The 18515-nt window shown below is 48.3% G+C and overlaps 1 pseudogene; it reads left to right on the forward strand.

Annotated features, from left to right (window-relative positions):
* The first annotated feature begins 7404 nt into the window (after positions 1-7404).
* Positions 7405-7498, forward strand: LOC136119518 (U6 spliceosomal RNA; annotated as a pseudogene).
* The last annotated feature ends 11017 nt before the right edge of the window (positions 7499-18515 follow it).

The raw sequence follows: 18515 nt of genomic DNA on the forward strand, positions 1-18515 counted from the left end.
TGGGGCGGGGGGGGACCCTCCACCCAAACCTGGCCTCTCCCACCGCAAACTCCGTTTGCCATCTCCACTTTCTCTTGTTCACAGTAGAGGCTGCTTTCAGTTGGCAGTAGGCAGGGAGTGCTGGCGAGACAGAATTCTAAGTTGATGGGGGATGGTAGTGGCTGCTGGGCCACATGTATTTTATCAGAAGTTGGTGATGAACTGTCCACATGTCCATTCCCCGCCCTTCTCCTTCAAGTACTGCACTGGATGGCCCCTCAAATCCAAGCTGAGGGCTCCTTCTCATCCCCATCTTCCCTCTCCCTCTCCCTCTCCCAACCCTGGGCCACACTGAGCCCTCAGCGGAAGTCCGGCTGGCCCAGCACCTTCAGGCTCTGCGTCTGGCATTCCCCACTCCCGCCTCGAAATTCCACATTGGGGTCGCCCATTCACTCACTCATTCACTCACTCATTCGTTCATTCCATGGGCTCATTCCCAGCACCAGCAGGGCCTGGCGCAACGTGGGTGCTTGGTTAATGGCTGTGAAAGCAACGCCTCACGCCCCGGGAACGCGGTGCCGGGTGGCAGCGGCGGCCGGTCCACAGAGCATATTTTGGATTTTGACCTTCCCAGCTGCTCGAAACCAGGCAGCGTCATTCCGTCGCCAGCGCGGGACTCCACCCACCTATCGCTCACCGGGCTACAGGACACTTTCTGATGAAGCTCGTCCTGGCATCCCCACCTTTTCTGTCTCGGTTCCTTGTCTGATGAGCCTCTGGGTGAGTCTGGAATCACCCCGGGCTCCTGGCGACTTTGAGCCGGGCTGGACGCGGCTGGGGGGCGGGGGGGGTGGGGGTGGGAAGCGCCCCTAAGGAACAGAGCGGTCGCTTGGCGCCCTCTAGTGGCGCCGCGGAGGACGCGCGCCCCGGAATCTTTTCCTGTCGCTCCTAGGCCTCCTCCCAGCCTGCTGCCCCATCCGTCCCGGGGACGCCTCCAGGCTCACCTTCCCAAGGTCACCCGGGTGACTCGTCCAGGGTCGCAAAGCGAGCAATGGCGGTGACCAGAGGGGAATGCCAGCCCGTGGTGCAGCCTGCATCCCACCGCCCGTTGATAAAGTTAGAGGAGATTGCCTCTAATGCAGGCAGTTCAGTCTCTCTCCTGCGCCCAAGGCCCCCGGGACGCCTGCCGCTGCCCTGGCCGATCCTCTGGAGATACCCAGCCTCTTCTCTTACCTGAGAACTGTCTGTGTCCGCAGCCAAGGCCACCGCTCCCTGGGGACGCTGGGCCTCACCACCTCTCATGGACATTGTCTCTGAAATCCTGCCCTCGCCCTCAAACGTTCCCTCTCTCCCTCCTGGGTTCTTCCCCGCCACGTCCAAGCTGCTCCAGTGCATCCCTTCTTTCGAGAAACCCCTGCCACACATTCCTGCCAGCACTTCTCATGCTTTGCTGACTTCTTCAGGAAAACTCCTTGAAAATGAGCATAGGTGGGGACTGCCTCTCACCCAGCCCAACCCCCCACCCCCCCCACCCCCCGCAAGTGCTGTTGTCAAGGTCACCAATGGCTTCCACGTGGCCAAATCCAGTGACCAGTTCTGGGCCCTTCTCTTGCTCGACCCTTGGACGCCATTGACACTGCGCGGCTTGTGTGTGCTGTCAACACTCCCTCCCAGCCCTGTGACACTCAGTACGTCTGCACACCGATGAGTCCCAACCTTAGAAGTCACATCTGCTCTTGGTGGGTGGAGTGTTCTAGAAAATGCCAATCAGGCCAACTTGGCTGAAAGTGTTAAGACCTATATCCGTGCTACATGTTCTACCTATTGAAAGAGGTGTTGAACTTTTGGTTTATAACTGTGCAATTGTCTCTCTCCACGCAGTTCAGTCTGTTTTTGCTTCCTGTATTTTGAAGCTCTATCATTAGATACATAAAGCATTGCTGTGTCCTTTTCATGAATCGACCCCTTGATCACAGTGAAACGCCTCACTTTATTCCTAGTAGCATTATTTGCTCTGAAATTTACTTCATCTGATATGAGCACGGTCTCTCTGGCTTTCTCTGGATCAGTGTTAGTGTGATGTCTTCTCCATCCTTCGCTTTTACCCCATCTGTGCCTTTATACTGGGTTGCCCAAAATGTTCGTTCAGTTTTTTCCGTAAGCTGGCTCTAGTAGCACTTAGTTGTCTTTAACTTCATTCGAAACAATTTTGTTAGATTGTACGTGACAGCTGTCACATCAGCGTGCATTTAAAAAAAACTTATCAAAATTGGTGAATTTTTGTGCAGCCATTTTAACATGGAAGATGGAAGAAAAAAAAGCATTTTCAGCATATTATGCTTTATTATTTCAGGAAAGGTAAAAATGCAACTGAAATGCAAAAAAAAAGATTTGTGCAGTGTATGGAGAAGGTGCTATGACTGATCCAACGTGTCAAAGTGGTTTTCGAAGGTTTGTGCTGGAGATTTCTCGCTGGACGATGCTCCACGGTCAGGTAGACCAGTTGAAGTTGATAGTGATCAAATGAAGACATTGATTGGGAACAACCAACGTTATACATGGCTGACATACTCAAAATATCCAAGTCAAGCTATGAAAATCATTTGCACCAGCTTGGTTACGCTCATCGCTTTGACGTTTGGGTTCCACGTAAGTTAAGCGAGAAAAACCTTCTTGACCATATTTCCCCATGCGATTCTCTACTGAAACGTAAGGAAAACGTTCCGTTTTTAAAACAAATTGTGACGGGCGGTGAAAAGTGGATACGGTACAATAATGTGGAACAGAAGAGATCGTGGGGCAAGCGAAATGAACCACCACCAACCACACCAAAGGCCGGTCTTCATCCAAAGAAGGTGATGTTGTGTGCATGGTGGGATTGGAAGGGAGCCCTCTATTGTGAGCTTCTTCCAGAAAACCAAACGATTAATTCCAACAAGTGCTGCTCCCTGTTAGACCAACTGAAAGCGGCACTTGACGAGAAACGTCCAGAATTAGTCAACAGAGAACGCACAATCTTCCATGAGGATAACACAAGACCGCATGTTTTTTGATGACGAGGCAAAAACTGTTACAGCTTGGCTGGGAAGTTCTGATTCATCCGCCGTATTCACCAGACATTGCACCTTCAGATTTCCATTTATTTTGGTCTTTACAAAATTCTCTTAATGGAAAAAATTTCAATTCCCTGGAAGACTGTAAAAGGTACTTGGAACAGTACCTTTTATCAAGAAGATAAAAAGTTTGGGGAAGATGGAATTATGAAGTTGCCTGAAAAATGGCAGAAGGAAGTGGAACAAAAGTGTGATTACTTTGTTCAATAAAGTTCTTGGTGAAAATGAAAGACGTCTCTTCTATTTTTACTTAAAAACCGAAGGCACTTTTTGGCCAGCCCAATATTTAAAGTGGGTTTCTTATAGTTGGCTCTTGCTTTTAAAAAATCCTATCTGACAATCTCTGCCCTTTATTTGCGGGGTGGTGTGGGGTTAGAGATATGGCTGGGTGAAGTCACCATCTTGCTATTTGTTTTCTATTTGTCCCACCTGTTCTTTGCCCAGAAGTGAACCCTTGATTCCCCTCCCCGACACCCCCAGAGCTCCCCATCTCAGGAAACACTGCCTGCCTCAGCCAGGTGCTCAGGGTGTTCCTTGGTGTCTCTGAAAAAACTCCCAGCCCCTCACATCTCCGTCTGGTCCAGCAGCAAACCCTGCCACTCTCCCCCGACGCCTCCCAAATCGGGAGGCCAGTCCCAGCCTAAGGGTCTTCCTCTCTTTCTAAAATGCTCTTCCTAACAGAAAGACCCGCAGACATAGAAAACAAACTTATGGTTACCAGTAGGGAAAGGGGGGTGGGGGGAGGGATAAGATAGGAGTCTGGGATTAACCGATACACGCTACTTTATATAAAATAGATAAACAACAAGGTCTTACTGTGTAACACGAGAAACTATATTCAATATCTTGTAATAACCTATAATGGAAAAGAATCTGAAAAAAAAGATATGAATCACTTTGATGTACACCTGAAACTAACACAACACTGTAAATCAGCTATATTTCAATAATTTTTTTTTTTTTTTTTTTTGCGGTACGCGGGCCTCTCACTGCTGTGGCCTCTCTCGTGGCGGAGCACAGGCTCCGGATGCACAGGCTCAGCGGCCATGGCTCACGGGCGCAGCCGCTCTGCGGCACGTGGGATCGTCCCGGACCGGGGCACGAACCCGCGTCCCCTGCATTGGCAGGCGGACTCTCAACCACTGCGCCACCGGGGAAGCCCAATAAACAATAAAAAGCATGCTCTCCCTCCAGGGTCCTAAAGAGCTTGCTCTTCTCTGCGCCAGACCTCTGCTCAAGCGTGACCCTTCAGAGGGGCCTTCAAAATTACACCACCACAGCTTACCCCTTTATTTATTGCTTCATTTTCCTCCAGAGCATGTCTCCCTGCATGACACACATTTGTACTTCTTGCTTAGGGTCTGAGTCCCCACCTAGAATGTGATTCCATGAGGTCCAGGGCTTGCTCTGGTTAACACTGGACCTTAGAGTGGGCCAGTGGCTGGAACTGCGTCTTTGCTCACTGTGGGTGAGGAGGGAATCTTTGAGGCCTGAGGAAATAAACAGAGTAATTCTGTTCCCTTCAGGTGAATTACAAGGTGATTCTAAAAGAACAGAAGTTAAAAAAAAAAAAAAAAAGTGGGACTTCTCTGACAGTCCAGCGGTTAAGACTCTGCGCTTCCAATGCAGGGGACACGGGTTTGATCCCTGGTTGGGGAACTAAGATCCTTCATGCCACACAGCACAGCCAAAAAACAAAACAAAACAAAACAAAACAAAAACCCCAGTATTACTCAGCAGGTGTTAGCTACAAACACATCAAAGCCGATTTGTAAAGACACGGTCACAGCTTATTTCTATGATGTCCCTCACGTCACACGCACATGTTGATCGCCGCTCTAAGTCATCCCAGGTGTTTGGAGCTCATCTCCTTCCAAACCCACAATGCATTCCTTCATTTCCTCAAGACTTTGGGAAGAGGCGACACAAATATAAAGTTCTCGATGCATCTTTTTTTTTTTTTTTCTCGATGCATCTTCATGAAGAGTTACCTGATGGGATATCTGGGGATTTGAGAGGTTGGATTATGTCCCCCAGAAGACACGTTGAAGTCCTGACCCCTGGAACCTGTGAATGCGACCTTACTTGGAAATAGGGTCTTTGCAGATGCAATTAAGATGAGGTCATTTTGGATTAGCATGGGCCCTAAATCCAATGACTGGTGTCCTTATAAGAAAAGGGAAATTTGGACCCAGACACACAGACACACACAGGACGAACACTGTGTGACGACAGAGGCAGAGATTGGAGCGATGCGTCCACTAGCTAAGGGTTGCCAGCCACCACCAGGAGCCGGTAGAGAGGCCTGGAGCAGATCTTCCCTCAGAGTCTCCAGAAGGAGCCAGCCCTACCAACACCTGGATTGTGGATGTCCAGCCTTCAGAACTGCGTGAGAGCAAATTTCTACTGTTCTAACCACCCAGCGTGTGGTAATTTATTACAGCAGCCCTAGGGAATGAATGTACCACTGTTCCAGAGACAGCTTAATAATTTGACCGGCACACCGAATCCTGCATCACGGAAGCTTTAAGACTATGGGACGGAAGGCAGCTAGGTCTCCTTCTGCAGAAAACGAAGTTGTCTGAGACTTCCTGTGGCTGTGGGATAGATCACCCCACTGCAAGTCTGTCACTGTGTCCTCCGCAAAATAGAATGTGCGAAAGACCTGTGTGTCTGATGGGGCACAAAGATATGAGCTTTTGGCAAATCTTTTATGAGTGCCATCGCAACACGCTGCTTTCAGTGTCCTCATGCGGCATTATGGGATTCACTCTGATATTGACATGGAATACCGTCTGGTCATTAAATGTGAGGGACCGGCAGAGTGAGCTTCATCTTCTGGGACCTCTGACACCTACAGCAGAAATTGCAGGGGCAGGTGGTAAGATTTCGCTTTCTGCTCCTCATGAAGAATTTGCTGGACCACAAGCTGAGGGACGTCTAGCACAAGGCTAGCTCTTTTGTTGGTTTCCTGGGACTTCCTGAATGGTGATTTGTGCTCCCTCAAACATAGGTTTCTGCTCCGTGCCCTCTCTTTCTGTTCCATCTGTTTGTATCAGCAAGAAACATTATGACCAGGTGGAGGCTTTGGGGGTTTTTTGTTTTTAAAAAATTTTATATTATATTGGCATATAGTTGATTTACAATGTTGTGTTAGTTTCAGGTGTACAGCAAAGTGATTCACTCATATATATACATATACATATATCCATTGTTTTTCAGATTCTTTTCCCATATAGGTTATTACAGAATACTGGGTAGAGTTCCCTGTGCCTTACAGTAGGTCTTTGTTGATTATCTATTTTATATATAGTAGTGTGTATGTGTTAATCCCAAACTCCTAGTTTATCCCTCCCGCTACCCCCCTTTCCCCTCTGGTAACCATAAGTTTGTTTTCTATGTCTGTGAGTCTGTTTCCATTTTGTAAATAAGTTCATTTGTATCCATATTTTAGATTCCACATATAAGTGATATCATATATTTATCTTTCCCTGTCTGACTTACTTCACTTAATATGATAATCTCTAGGTCCATCCATGTTGCTGCAAATGGCATTATTTCATTCTTTTTTATGGCTGAGTACTATTCCATTGTATATATGTACCACATCTTCTTTACCCATTCACCTGTCGATGGACATTTAGGTTGCTTCCATGTCCTGGCTATTGTGAATAGTGCTGCTATGAACATAGGGGGTGCATGTATCTTTTCAAAGTATGTTTTTCTCTGGATATATGCCCAGGAGTGGGACTGCTGGATCATATGGTAGCTCTATTTTTAGTTTTTTTTTTTAGAGAACCCGGGAGAAGGTTTTTGAAGTGATCTCTGCACTTGTAGTCACAGAACCCAGTAGAGCAAACCCCAACACACAACCTCAGGGAGAGTAAGGGTAACTCTATCAATCGTGAGAGGCTGGGTCATACTGCAGGGACAAATGACAGTCAGACCTCAGTGGCTAGAACATTTCTTGCCCCAGCTCCATGTCTATCCGGGGTTGGCTGTGACTTTGCTGCATGTGCTCTTATTCTGAGACCCGGGCAGATGGAACAGCTTCTATCTGGAGCACTGTCTGTTGGGCACTCTAGAGCCCAAGAGCCACAACTACTGAGCCCATGTGCTACAACTACTGAGCCTGCGCTCTAGAGCCTGTGAGTCACAAGTACTGAAGCCTGCGCACCTAGAGCCCGTGTTCTGCAACAAGAGAAGCCACCGCAACGAGAAGCCTGTGCACCACAACGAAGAGTAGCCCCCACTTGGCGCAACTAGAGAAAGCCTGTGCGCAGCAACGAAGACCCAATGCAGCCAAAAAGAAATAAATTTATTTTTTAAAAATTGGAAGGATACAGAGAAGGTGAGCACGATCCTGCACAAGGGGGACACAAATTCATGAAGTGCTCTGAATTTTTACAACAGTGTGAGTGTACTTAATACCACAGAACTGTACACTTGGAAGTGGACGGGGTGGTAGATTTTATAGTATGTGTATTTAACCACAATTTTAAGAAAAAAAACTGATCAGGAGTAGTTTGGGCAGTGCTTGCCTTCTTCTCATTGTATAACTTAGGATATGGAATGAGCATCTTTTCTCTGCCATGGTGAACCGTCATCGTCTTTTCTAGGTCTGGACCAGCCTCCAACGTGACCTTTGCAGGTTGAGTGATTTGACACGTCTCTGAGTTCCTTTACTGCGAAGGTTTTTGCCAGCACCACTTCCTCGGCATCTTCCTCCTTCTTGTCCCTCCCCAGGTCCCTCAGCCACACACCTCCAGCCCTGGAGCAGCGGCAGAGCCTGCACCCCAACCCTCCCCTGTCCTCCTTTCCTTCTAGGACCGTCACCCTTCACTCCAGTTGCACTGCCAGCTTTATTAGTGTTTTTGGTACCTTTCCTGCACTTCCACCTTTTGGCCAATTCCCTGTGTCCATGATGCATTTTTGTAAGACATTAAGTGGGTTTATCACAGAAGGCAACACAACTACACACTTTGCTGGCTGTGTAGGAACTGAGTTGCAGGTGTGTGGTGACCAACGACTTTTAGTTTTAAAATTTTTATTTATTTATTTTTAAATTTTTTGGCCGTGTTGGGTCTTCGTTGTTGTGTGCAGGCTTTCTGTAGTTGCGAGTAGGTAAATAGAGTAGGCAAGTGGGGGCCTCCTCTTTATTGTGGTACGTCGGCTTCTCATTGCAGTGGCTTCTCTTGTTGCAGAGCACGGGCTCTAGGCTCGTGGGCTTCAGTAGCTGTGGCTTGCCAGCTCAGTAGCTGTGGCTCACGGGCTCTAGAGCGCAGACTCGGTAGCTGTGGCGCACAGGCTTAGCTGCTCCGCGGCATGTGGGATCTTCCTAGACCAGGGCTTGAACCCGTGCCCCTGCATTGGCAAGCGGATTCTTAACCGCTGTGCCACCAGGGAAGCCCTGACCGACTTTGAAAGCAGTGCCATGATGGGTTGTGGGTCTGGGGCGCACCTGCTGGTGATTTGCAGACTGAATAGCTTGCAGCACCGTTTGTACTCGACGCAGTTACTCACGTTAACACATCGAGGTAACTGATATTTGACCATGTTATTAACTATATGATATTAGTTTTATTATATATTATTATATAATATATAATTATTATATAAACAATATATTATATATATTATTAATAGTTATAACATTATATAGTTATAACTATATATTATATTAGTTTTATTATATTATATTATAATTATAATATATATTAGTTTTATTATATTATATTATAATTATACTATATATATTAGTTTTATATATTATATTATATATTATTATATAATTATTATATAAATAATATATTAGTTTTATTATATTATATTATAATATATATTAGTTTTATTATAATTATTATATATAATTATAATACAATTATAATATAATTAAATAATATAATATAATTATAATTATATTACAATTATAATATATATTGGTTTTATTATATTATATTATAATTATACTATATATATATATTAGTTTTATTATATATCATATTATATATTATTATATAATATATAATTATTATATAAATAATATATATAATAAATAATATATTATATACTACTAATATTTATAATATTATATAGTTATATTATAACTATATAATATTATATGTATTAACTATAACTGATATTTGGCACTATTTAACTAGACCACAGTAATTAAAATCTGTGCACATCGGAACTGTGCAAAGTAGGGACCACCCACACTGCCACTTTCCCTCTGTCTTCCTGCGCCTTCTCCCCGTGCAAGCAGGAGCTGGCCTGGGTCCCTTGCCGTAGGATTAAAAGCAGAAGGTGTCTGTGGGTCTTTCAGACTTTGATTTTTCCCAGAAGTCCTAGCCCTTAGGAAAACAAGGATGTAAGGAAAAGGAAAGAACTGGAGTCTCCCTTGTGGGCAAAGTGTCCTGGAGAAGTAGGGGGCGATGAGGTATCCTGGGCCATGAGAAGATTCCCTGGGCTGCAGTGGGAAGGCAGGTGACAAGGTCCCGGGCCTGCTGCCCGCCAGCCCGCAGAGAGCAATGCAGGTTGTGCACCCAGGTGGTACGACCCCAGGCAGGCTGGCCAAAGTGGTCCTCGAGGCTGGGGACAGCATTGTGGCATGGGACCCGGAGCCTGCAGTACCGGTGTGGATACATGATGAGTGGCCAACAGGTCCCTACTCTCCCCTCCCCAGGCCCTGTCCCTGTGGGATTCCTGACTTAGGAAGGGGCAGAACTCTGGAACTGACTCCTGTGATGTGCCAGCCCGTGGAATCGTGGAATGGGAACTGGGGTCAGAAATTAGGCTGTTATAGAAAACGGAGCCAGTGGAACTTCCTGCACACACGTTTGTGGCTGGAGAGTCATGCTTGCGATAATCACGGCTGTGCTACCGCCACGAGCTGGCCCGATCTAACGGCTTTATCCGACATCCACAATGTTAACAAGGTAGCTTATTATCACCGCAGTTTGAAGACGGGGTAATAGAGCCGAAGGCAGAAGTAACCTGCTTAAGGTCTCACAGGTAGCAAGAGGCAGAGGAGGAGTTCAGACTCAGAGACTGCCTGTGTCTAGAGGCTTCTAACCACCAGGAGCGTGTGGACTGTCTTTTTTCCAGTCTCCACTGTGGCACCAAGCACAAGGGGGCTGCCGACGCTCCCTCCCTCTCCCAAGTGTCCCCTGGCGCCCACCTCCACTTTCCATCTGTAAAACAGTGATCACTGGCCTAGAGCAACTGCATAGCCATCCAAAACTCTGCTCACAGGGTTAACCATCTGAGTGTTCACTTTGAAGAAAGAATCTCCTTCTTTACTCCAAAGGATGGAAACGTTTGATGGGGTGCTCCCACATTTCCAGTGGAATTCCCTATCTGGTGAGGTGTAAAGTACAGGGCAGCGCCCTGCTAGGTTGGGACTTTGCTGAACCTCAGTGCAACGATCCCTTTTCACCATGGGGGCAGAGGGGGGACACTTCCACGATTTTATTGACAAGACAAAACCCCCATTTTGCCCTGAAAGTGGTAGGATCTAAAGGGTTTCATCAGAAAACATGTACTATTTCCCTGATCCCAGTAGATGCTGGAATCCCCCTGCACTGCCAGTCAGCCTTCTTGTAAGTTTGACAACTGCTGTTTCTGTAACCTAAACAATTTCATATTTACTTTCTAAGTTGAGCAAGGAGGGGCTGTGGTTAAGCCATTTAACCTCCTTGCACGTCTGCTCCTCTTCCACGAAGTGAAGATGTGAGACCCCTTGCTTAGAAGCAGCACGTTTCCCAGTATCGCCCGGGCAGCTGTGCATGGCAACCTGGAGGCTGGGGGCTGGTCGTGCATTGAAAATGGGCCTCTGGGGTCAAATAAGGTTGGGAATCACTACGTTAGACAAAGCTTAACGAGTTTCTTCTGGACAGGACTTTTCAGAGCCTCTAGAAGGCCTTGTGAATCTCTGCGGGGCAGGGGAGGTGTAGTTTCTTAAATTCCTTGGCTATGGAATTCTTTTGGTGCAACGTCAAAATCCAGCCAGTGTGGGGCTGGAGATTTACAGGTGATACCTGAAGAACACTGCTGCAGAACACAGACCCATGTGTTTAATAACCAAGGGTCACTACTGCAGCTTTTTGAAAAAGCAGGCAATCAGCGCTTCCCACCAATAGTTAATTAGTCCTCACTTTGGCCAGAGGATTCCGCAGTCACCCACCAGCCTCACTTGCAGGCCTGTTGAGGGACACCTTTCTCCTGTTACTAAGCTGGCTTTGGAGGGGTTTGGAATGCTTGGCTGGCACGGCAGTGGGTGGTGAGAAAGTCCTGGCTCTGGTAGGATCCTGGCCACTACCAGCTGTGTGACCTTGGGTGAGTCTCTTAACCTCTCTGTGCCAAGTTCCCCTTATTTAAATGAGGCTAATGAGTGCAACTGCCCCTGGAGCTATGAGAGGAATACATGAGACAAAGTGGCCAGCACAGCTAGCCACTCACGGGAAGCTCTTTTTGTTTTGCGGTACGCAGGCCTCTCACTGTTGTGGCCTCTCCCGTTGCGGAGCACAGGCTTCAGATGCACAGGCTCAGCGGCCATGGCTCACGGGCCCAGCCGCTCCGCGGCATGTGGGTTCCTCCCGGACCGGGGCATGAACCCGCGTCCCCCACATCGGCAGGCGGGCTCCCAACCACTGTGCCACCAGGGAAGCCCAAAACGTAAGCATTTTAAAGTGTACAATCAGTGGTATTAAGCAAATTTGTGTAACCGTCACCACTATCCATGTCCAGAATGTTTTCATCACCCCAAACAGAAATTTTCAATCCTCTAAACATAACTTCCCATCACCCCAACCCGAGGGGCCGCTCTGAGAAGGGTCGCTCTGGAGGGAAGCCCCTCCTCAGGGCCCCGCCCTCCCCCAGGACCCGGTGCCCGACTTGGCTGGCACCTGCCAGACACAACACCAAAATGCAGCCCCCAGCAGCAGCCTCTTCCCTAGCATTTTCTCAGACTTAAAGCCAAGAACAAGTTAAGCAATTACGTGCTTCTTTAACCTCTCTCAATACCGCACCTTCAGAATGAGAAGTGAGGTGGACAATTACATGTGACACAGTATCCTTGATGGGATACTGATACAGAAGAAACACACTGGGGAAAAAGTAAGAAACTCTGAACAAACTATGGACTCTAGTTAATAATAATGTATCAATATCATCTCATCAATTGTAGCAAATGTACAACTAATGCAAGATGTTAACAATAAAGGAAATGGTGTGTGTGCCCCTCTATGTGTGTATGTGGGAGGCTGTAATAAGGGCACTCCCTACTCTTAACTTTTCAGTAAATCTAAAACTGACTGATTGATTGCCACGTTGCGGGGCATGCGGGATCTTCGTTCCCCGACCAGGGATCGAATCTGTGCCCCTGCAGTGGAAGCTCAGAGTCTTAATCACTGGACTGTCAGGGAAGTCCCTTTTCTTTTTCTTAATATAGTCTAATAACAGAAAGTGAAGCAGGGTCTGTTGTGATGATCTCATGTGTCAGAGAGCCCCTCCTCTTGAGGGCCAGGCATCCTAACGGACGGTGGGTGCCTTTGGTTCTGGGGAAAAGGATCCCGATGTGGCCATGCCTAGACTGCTCAGGGGCAGGCCCCATCCTGTACAGTGAAACTTGCAACTCTGGGCCGTGGCTCCAGCATCCTAATTATGCTCCCAGAACACCACAGGCCTGTAAAGGTTTTCCAGACACTGAGGCTGATGATGGAAGCAGAGGCGACACGAGTGACAGGTGGGTCTCATGGACGAGGGCCGAGTCCCTTCTGGAGGCGCTGCACAGGCCCCCTCGGGGTGCAGGAGCCACTGCTGGAAGGCCTGCGGGTTGAGCAGGTTGATGCCTGGGTCCAACCCTGGCTCCTTCACTCCAGGCTCTGCGGCCTCGGCAAAGTCTCCCCATCTACGACACTGACCCCGCACCGCTGTTGGAAAGATCTAGTTAAGACAACAAAGTCAAGTGGTTCGCACCTAGAGGGTGCAGGCCCTCCACATACCCACTGTCTACGACTGGTCCCTGAGGCCATTCGAGGACAGGGGGCGCTGCTCGCCTCAACACGTGATCCACGGCCAGCTTTCTGGGCGGATGAACAGGGTGCCCGTTTCCCCGGGCCGCTGCGTCCCGCCAGGCCTTCGCCCCGCTCCTTACTTGGCAGGCATATTCCACGCACCCCGCCTCACCTAGACCTGAGGCAACCCTGTTCTCCCGGCAACACTGTACCCATGTCACAGGCGAGGGAACTGAGGGCCAGATCACCTTTTAGGCGGGTTCTTTATTCAGCAAGTGTTCGAACTCGACTTGCCCACGGCCGCGTGCGGAGGCCGAGACCGGCCGGTTGCCCGCGAGCTTCTGAGTCTAGGTCTCTCCGGCCCTTCACCACTGCACAAAGACACCGTCGCCACCTCGGTCAAGCGCCCGGGACTCGGCTCGGTCCAGTGCCCCATGGCCCGCTTAACCATGTGAGCCCTCGGACCAATCCCCAGGGCCAGGAGCGGGAGGCCTTGGGATTGGCCCATCCCGGCCGGGGGGGCGGGACTCTTGTTCGGAGAGTAGAAGCCTCGCCTTCCCTCCCCACCAATCTCTGTCATCCGCGTGAATTTCGCTCGCTCGCGAGACTGGCATCCGGTTGGTGCCTTTAACCCCCCACAATGCACCGGCGGGGGCGGGGCAGTCGTATTTTGGCATGGCCTCGCGCGCTGCTTGCGTCATCTTTCCGAGCCGGCTTGGAGATTAGGATCCTGCTGGGGGCCGGAAGTTTGTCCGGCTCCCTGTTTCTGGAGAATAGGATAAGTTTCTTAAAATGGGTCCAAGGGCCTTCTATCGTCGTTCCTTCCCTGGCCCTAAGGCCTTGTCCCCGCAGCCGTCTCCGAAGCGCTGGGTTCCGTCTTCACTGCTGTCTTGGCCTGGCTCGCGCTCCAAGCACGCATTTGATTTTTCTCGTTCCACCTAGAGTAGGGATACTTAAGCTGTGGTCCTTGACTGGAGTTCCGGAGGCTGTGATCCGCTTCAAGGTATATGCAGAATAGGCTGTGTAGGAGCACCTGGGGATTGGTGGGGGCGGAGGGGCTTTCATCAGACTTAGGTGCTGAGAACCCTCACAGGACTAACAGGGCCCCACATGGACCGTCTGTGGGCTCTTTGTCAGCACGGGGCCTGGCACAGATGTCCTCAGATGCTTATTAGAGGGAAGAGAATGTTCTAACTTTATTTCTCCCGATTACCCCCCGCACACTCCTCAGTCTACTTCACAGGAACACTTGGTATCACCGCACACAGCTTTTGATTGCACACCTCCCAGGTGGCAACAGGCTCTTCCCTCTGCCGGGTCGTTCATTCATCCATCCTTCCATCAAACCATGATGGAGCCTGTGAACTAGCGAGTGGAGGGATGGAGCACAGCGCCAGATACTGGAGACACAGTGGTGAACAAGACAGGCCCAGGCACTGTTCCCGCTGAGCTCATGGTCTCCGGGAGACACAGGGAGGTTGGAGCTGAGGGAAAAGCCGTGGGCGCCTCTGGATTGGTCACCAGGGAGATCTGAGACTGAAGGATAAATAGCTAATAACCGAGTCAGGGTGAGGGGGGAACGGCACGGGTAAGATTCCGGCCTGTCACGGGAGGAGAGGAGAGAAGAGAAGGCGTAGGGCCAGCGTTTTGACCCTTGGAGGGTTGCTAGGAAGGTGTGGACTGATGAGATGAATGTTTTTGGAAGATGCAAAACCAGGGGTGCTCTCACATGAAGAACTGGCTGGCTGTTTATGTGAGGGATGCAAGAGCAGGAGGGAGTCGGGCAGACGGAGGCGGGAAAGAGGACAGCTGAGCAAGGGCTGGATGTAGAAATCCAACATGTGCAGGAGCCTTCCTGGGCCTCAGTTTGCCCATCTGTAAAGTGTGAGGGCTGGACTCCACCTTTAAGGTCCTCCCACCTGTGATTCGAATTTAGCAACACTCCAGGGAGGTGAGGGTTTGTAAGCGATTACAGCAAGGAGAGAGAAGGAAGGGAGGAGGGAGAGAGTGACACAAACACAAAAGGGAAACTGGGAAGAGCAGGACCCAGGGGCCTGCCCAGGTCAGAGCCATCCTTAGATTCAGACCCTCAGTTGTCCTGCTGTGGGACCTTGGGCAGTTCACTCCAGCTCCCAAGGGCTCAGGTTTTGTCTTTGTGATATGGGGATAGTTAGTAAGATAGGTGACACTGTCTCTGGGTTTTCGGGGATACCATAGCCAGGGAACTGCAACTCAGAAAAAACCAACTACAACATTGATTTGCAAACATATAAAATAATCTCTGGAAAAATAAGCAAGTTTGCCTCCAGGGAGTGGAACTGGATGAGTGGATGGTGTAGGGCAGAGAGGGCAGAGAGGAGAGGAAGGAAAGTTTTTTGTTTTTTTTTACTGTTTTTCTTTTTGAATTTTGAACCACGTGGCAAGTCAGAGAGCAATGCCAGGCCTTCGTGTTTCTGCACTGGTCACAGCCGGGCGCATACCAAACTTGAAGGCAGAGGGCACATTAGCAAGGGCACGTTCTGGGTATCTGGACCCCTGAGTTCTGATTGAGGTCTCCCACCAACATACCCTGGATTTATTTTCTTCACTCATAAATTGGAGACAAGTGGGGACTTTATAGAGGGTAAAGCAAAATCTTAGGACCCTGCTGGCTTGCAGGGATTCGGATTCTACCAGTGACTAGCTGGTGAGCTTGGGTAAATCACTTAATCCCTCAGAACCTCAGTGTTCTCATCTGAAAAATGGGGATTAATGCCACCGACCTAATTGTTGTGAGAATTTGATAAGATGCTGTGTGCAGCAGGGGGACAGTCCAGCATGTGGTAGGTGCTCAGTAAGAATTACTTCCGGGTGGGGTAGGGACGGACTGGGAGTCTGGAATTCGCAAATGCAAACTATTACATACAGAATGGAGAAACAACAAGGGCCTACTGTATAGCACAGGGAACTGTATTCAATATCCTGAGATAAACCATAATGGAAAAGAATATGAAAAAGAAGGTATGTATATGTATAACCGAATCACTTTGCTGTAGAGCAGAAACGAACACAACATTGTAAATCAACTACACTTCAATCAAAAAAAAAATTACTTTCATTCTTTCTCCTATTCCAGCTTTGAAGAACCCATGACAGTTAGGCTGGAGAAACATAACCGAGTTAATGTTTGTTTTTTCCATTTAAAGGCTTTCAGAATGTGTGATGCAGGGAGAACGCGTCAAGAAGCACAGAGTGTCCAGTTTACAGTACAATCTGACCAGCGATTATGTAAAAATACCTGAGCACGAGGGGGCTCAAGGCAGGCCTCCCATATGCTGGGAGGCGGCGGTGCGATCGGGCGGGTGCTCCTGGCGGCCCTCTGGTGGTGAGGAGGGAGATTGCATGTCAGCGTAACGGCCTGAGCGTCCTGCGTCAGGACCTGGCTGATTCCAAGTGTTGCAACCTGGAACAGGAATGTACACTTGTAAAATGTACACTTGTAAAATTAGTGCACACATTCCAGAAATATATAAGCTCTTGAAATATTTATCTATTGTTTGCACATACTGACATTATATATAGTATATGATATATTCTGTTTGGGGGTATTATATATGTGTATGCATATAATATGATCCTGTTAAGCAAACTGTTTTGGAACTTGCTTGTTTCATCTAAACATATATTTTGAATAACTTTCCATGTAAGAACATATAGTTTTAATACAGTTTCGTTTCTTTAAAAATTTATTTTATTTATTTTTGGCTGTGCTGGGTCTTCGTTGCTGTGCACAGGCTTTCTCTAGTTGTGGCAAGCGGGGGCTACTCTTCGTTGCAGTGCACCGGCTCCTCATTGCGGTGGTTTCTCTTGTTGCGGAGCACGGGCTCTAGGCGCGCGGGCTTCAGTAGTTGTGGCTCGCGGGCTCTAGAGCGCAGGCTCAGTAGTTGTGGCACACGGGTTTAGTTGCTCCGTGGCATGTGGGATCTTCCTGGACCAGGGCTGGAACCCATGTCTCCTGCATTGGCAGGCAGATTCTTAACCACTGCGCCACCAGGGAAGCCCCACAGTCTCCATTTTTAAAAACTTTTATGGAACAGTTGAAAGCATAAAATATACTAATCTTAAGTCTGCAGCTCAATACATTTTTATATATGTATACACCTATAATGCATTCTTTTTTCCAACAGATAAAAAATGTTAATCTCCATAATAATAGTTAATACATCTAATGTGTGCCAGGCACTACTCTTAAGTGCTTCTCCACATAGAACCTTTTTTTTTTTTTTTTTTAATATTTATTTGGCTGCCCCGGGTCTTAGTTGCAGCACTTGGGATCTTCACTGACGCGTGCAGGATCTTTAGTTGCGGCATGCAGGATCTAGTTCCTGGGCCCCCTGCATTGGGAGCGCAGAGTCTTAACCACTGGACCACCAGGGAAGTCCCCACGTAAAACCTTCTTTAAAGTTTACATACTATTCCATTCTATGGATGGTCGAAGATAAATATAGCCAACATTAGTTAAAGTGGTGGAAATAGATATCATTCAGTCATTACAGACAGCAGGGGAAAGAGCCGAGTTCTGTTCTGATTTGCGCAGAGGTGACCGGTGTTTAATATAGTTGATTTATGACCCTTTTTATTAAAAAATTTTTTTATTGCCTTTATTTTTTTTGGCCATACTGTGTGGCTTACAGGATCTTAGTTCCCTGACCACAGATCTAACCCGGGCCCCTGGCAGTGAGACCGCCGCGTCCTAACCACTGGACCGCCAGGGAAGTCCCTCAGAGGTGACTGGTGTTTCAAAGGGAGGATGAGGGAGCAGGGAGGGGTGTGGGCAGTGGCGCTCGAGTGAAAAATCACCAACGGTGGGTCAGTGTAGGTAAGACCGGGCTGGCTGTGTCTGCTAGCCGATAATTACCCATCAGAATTCTACCCTCCATAAAAGCCCTATCCTTCCTGATGAGTCCATTTCAAGGGAGTGGCTTTCAGGTCGTTGAGAAAGACACCCCTGAGCTGTGGAAGGTACACATACACCTCAAAAGGGACCGAGCAAGGTTCATAATTGTAAGCCCTTAGTAAATGAGGAAGGCAGGTCAGGGCCTGTGGTCAGGGGTTGGCTGGAACAAATGGGAAATTCTCCTGGCAGCCTTGGGCTTTCTCAGGCAGGCATTTGAATGGGGGGCTGGGGTCATCCTAGGGACACAGCCTCCTGCTGCTAGAAGCAGGCTAGAGTTTAATCGTCTCAGTGCTGGGGTTTGGATGGAACCATTATGTGCCAGGAGCTCTAAGTTCTCAGGATGCACCTGTATTTGTTTAATACATTCTCTGGCTTCTACCACTTTTCACTATGGAGAACAAGGCTACCACGAACAGTCTCAGTGGCTAAATTCTAGAAGCAGATTTGCAGTGTCAAAGGCATGACATTTAA

This window comes from Phocoena phocoena, chromosome 2 (genome assembly GCF_963924675.1).
Source record: "Phocoena phocoena chromosome 2, mPhoPho1.1, whole genome shotgun sequence".
Lineage (NCBI taxonomy): Eukaryota > Metazoa > Chordata > Mammalia > Artiodactyla > Phocoenidae > Phocoena > Phocoena phocoena.